Source organism: Mustela nigripes, chromosome 3 (genome assembly GCF_022355385.1).
Source record: "Mustela nigripes isolate SB6536 chromosome 3, MUSNIG.SB6536, whole genome shotgun sequence".
Taxonomy (NCBI): domain Eukaryota; kingdom Metazoa; phylum Chordata; class Mammalia; order Carnivora; family Mustelidae; genus Mustela; species Mustela nigripes.
This window is the reverse complement of record NC_081559.1, coordinates 15,187,182-15,191,424: the sequence shown is the minus strand read 5'-3', so window position 1 is coordinate 15,191,424 and position 4,243 is coordinate 15,187,182.

Here is a 4,243-nt window from a genome sequence, read left to right as displayed (position 1 = left end):
AGCAAATGGCAAGATTTCATTTCTTTTGATGGCTGCATAGTATTCCATTGTATATATATACCACATCTTCTTTATCCATTCATCTGTTGATGGACATCTAGGTTCTCTCCATACTTTGGCTATTGTGGACATTGCTGCTATAAACATTCGGGTGCACGTGCCCCTTCGGATCACTACGTTTGTATATTTAGGGTAAAGGGTGGGGTTATGGACATTGGGGAGGGTATGTGCTATGGTGAGTGCTGTGAAGTATGTAAACCTGGCGATTCACAGACCTGTACCCCTGGGGATAAAAATACATTATATGTTTATAAAAAAATAAAGATGAAATAAATAAATAAATAAATCACTATAAACCACGTTATTGAGATACCTGGGGAAATTTGAATATGGACTATATTTAACAATAACATATTAATGCTAAATTTGTTGGGTGTGATCATTTCACAGGGGTTATGTAGGGAAACATCTTGTTTTTAGACAATGTTTTCTTAAGTATTTAGGGATAAAGTCGCAGAATGTCAGCAAGCAACTCTCAAATGGCTCAGCAAGAACTAGTGTGTATGTTTGTGTGATTACAGAGAGAAAAAAAATGAAACAACAGTGACAAAATGTTAACAACTGGTGAATCTAAGTGAAGAGGATATCTGTGTGTTCATGGTACTATTCTTACACATTCTGTATGACTGAACTTTTTCAAAATAAAAAGTTGAAAGTAAAAATTGTAAGGCCACTATTACGATGTTAGGTCCCGTACCACAGATAAGCCGACTGAAATTTAGAGAGAGGATGTGACTTGCTCAAGCTTATTCTCCTTCCTCCTTCCTGATATCCATCTTCCACCTGGGAAACAGAAGCCTGTGTACAACTTGGGTTCCGCAGGCAGACTGGTTTCTGGGAGGGATCAGCAGCTGGGAAGCACCCAAAGAAGATACAAAGGCAAGAGGAGGGAGGTCAGGGTATTTCTTCCCTGCTCTCGCCCAGATTCAAGGACCTTAGTTCTGGCAGTGATGGTAGCTCTGCACAGCCACAGCTTTTGTCAGGTACACCTTACCCCTCCTGTGAGCCAATTCTCACTGTTTCTTCCCCTGGTTCTTTCAGCCTTGGGAGGGGACTAGCTTCCAGTGTTGCTAGCATCTGTGTAGGCTAGCGTCTTCCATTCCTTACCCGCCTTTTACCTCTTAAAATAGTCCTTTTGCTGATTCTTTTATTTGAACCACCTGTCGAGTCCCTGGTTGATCCAGTCCCAAAGCTATAAAAACTGGATTTAAATCCTGGTCTCATTTTCACGCAGTACTTACTTTTTCCCTATTATCTCACGTACAATGAAAACGTGTTACAGTCAACCCTGCGCAATTCTGTCTGCCCTATTTCAAGTTCTATTTCCATGACAGTCACACATTCACCCCACATACAACATCTAACTAGGGTCTCCTTTGTACATAACAGGTGATGGGGAATTTCTCGATTTCAATTTAGGTCTCAATCCTTTTTCTTATCTCTAGCTCTGGGAAAGGGGATAGTAAGTAAGGATTCGATCATGGGACTGACGGACACTAATGAGGCCAGCACAGTGGGGAAGAGCATGGCTGGAGTCAGACATGACTTCAACTCTACCACTTACTAGATGTGTGGTCTTGGGTACAGTTTTTTAACTTCTCTAATCCTGAGTTCCTCCTAAAATAGACCTAACTATGGTAGCTACCTTACAGAGTTATTGTGATGATTCAATGAGACTGTGCCAATAAAATGTTGAAAACTGCCTAGAATATAGTATATGCTTAGTAAATGTTAACTTACATATTAAATACAGAGAAAACTATGGATTTCAAACTTCAGCTGTTATTATAATGAATGGATGGTACATTAGACTTAAATCAGCGACTGACTATTCTGATACACACTTACTATCTGCTGTTATCAGTGTTCCCATCAGTATCTGAAACAAAAGAGTTTATTATAAGCTACTGAGTCTGAAAATTCACAACTCCAGACTTAATCTAAGAATTATATACTGTGAGCTCTCAATTATTTGGTGGTTGAATACTCAAATATCTAGAAGTACTCCATCCTTGGATATTTTCATTTCAGGATAGGAATACCTTTACTGCTCCAATAAAAAATGTTGGGGGGTTGGTGGTAAAGGAAATGAAAATAATTAGCTAAAATTAGGACTTGGGGATTCACTGTGATTTCATTTCCTCACTATCTTCCTATATCCTATCAGTTTGAGTAAACCCTAGACTGGTTTTATAGCACGCTTAGTGGTTACTGGATTTGAAAGCTCTCTCAAGATTTGCATAATTGACAGTGATGCCTACAGTGAAGTGTGCTTAGAATTCCAGAGGAGATATAGGGTAGGGTAACCGGATGGTAGGGTAACTGGATATTTTTACCTAATTGTAAAACTCCTCTGAATTTACAAAACTCATTCTAAGCTTAATTGGACTTTTCAGTTTTTTAAGCTTTTTTTTTTTTTCCTAAACCTCCTCCTATTATCCTTCAGCTAGTTCACCCAAAAAAATCAACCTCTTGTTGAAAGACGTGCACCTGGCATTGACTGTGGTACATACTGCAAAACATCCTTTGCATGATGGTTTCAGATGTAATGGGAGGAATGAAAAGTCTACTATTTGCATAGCGTGCAGTTTCAGGACATCCCGTTACGTTGAGCCTATTATCATGCCTAATTAAGGTTATATACTCTGCTTTTGTGCTAATTAGCTCATCACAGTACAACTCCTTTCAAAATCGATTTCAAAGGAAAAAGAAAATCATCTACCCAAGTGATTGCTAAAGAAGGACCTGTCAATCATCTCACTTCGAAAGAGAGCTAAGAGAAAGGAAATGATATGCAAAGTGACTGGAAAGAAATTTTAGCTCCATTACCATTAAAGGGTGAAAATATGGGCTGGGCAAGAACTCACTTAAACAAATGTAGTAGATTAATTTTCAGTACCTAAGGCACTGTCATCCACATCATAAAGTCAGGTAAAACTGAGTGCTTCTGCGCTGTGGGCCTTCCAACAGCCCCTTCCTGGGCAAATAGAATTGATTTCCTGCTGGCCTTTTGGTCTACATTGTCCCTTCACTAGGAGGAGTAGAAAGCATTGTTGGGGAATCTAAATTTTATTTGCTGATCTAAATGACAAAATGAAATATCGAAGCTGCTTTAGTTGAAGGTCAATCCTCACCTGTCAGAGCTTTACTTATGTAGAGATGAAAAAAATATTTTTGAATGAATAAATGACAAAATTAACTGTGGTCAAACCAATTTGTTAGAGGGAATCTGTGTTCTACTTGTCCAAGCTCTTTATGTTATTAAATCTTTTTAAATATCTTATCTCCACTTATGTATAATGGTCTCTTATTGTATTTCTGGGTTTAGCCATTATCCCTCAATCTCCTTAGGTTCTCATACCTAAAAGTATAATTAAAGTTGGATTGTGTTTTATTCTTAACCCTTCACCCCTGTTGCAACATAGCCAGCCATGAATAATGGGGGTAAGTAACTTTACCAAAAGCCAAGAATAAATGTTTTCAAAATAGGAGACCCCTTTATTTTATAGGCCAGAAAACTGATGCTGAGAAGTTAATTGACTTGCCCAGGATCATACATTTTACATTTATTTACATACATTTTTACATGCAATTATTCCTGTGCCTCTAGAGCTTATTTATTCATCATCAAGAAGAAATAGAAAGGGAAGGATAAATAGTCTGATATTTGACCTATGATGCACCCCAGCTCACCCCACCTGATGGTACATAGTGTACCTCATTTCCATTTGGAACAAGTTGAGATAGCCCGGTATCCTTTCCATTTTGCAAAATCAGAAATGTTACAAGTCACTAATGTTTTCTTGTCTTAGCACAAGGAGTAGGAAAGCTTAGAGTGTGATTAAAAAATCTCTTTAATGTTGAATAACCTACCCAACCCCAAAGAGTTACAGCCTCTCCCTGAAGAGTAACAGTGGAAGTGCCAAACATTTGACGGGATCCATTTCTCCCATGATATTTGTGGCTGGTATAATCTCTTCCTCAAGCACTTGTTTCAGTTTCTTGGTTACAGAGACAATCACTCTTTTCATGTTTTGAGCTGTGTTATTTCTAGCCCACTGCTACTGCAGCATTTGAATGATTTCAGGCCATGAACTCCTCCATAACTCCAGTTCATAGGAAACTGTTATATTCACACCTTAAGCATAGAAAAGGAGCATCTTTACTCCTTTGCAGTGTGAGC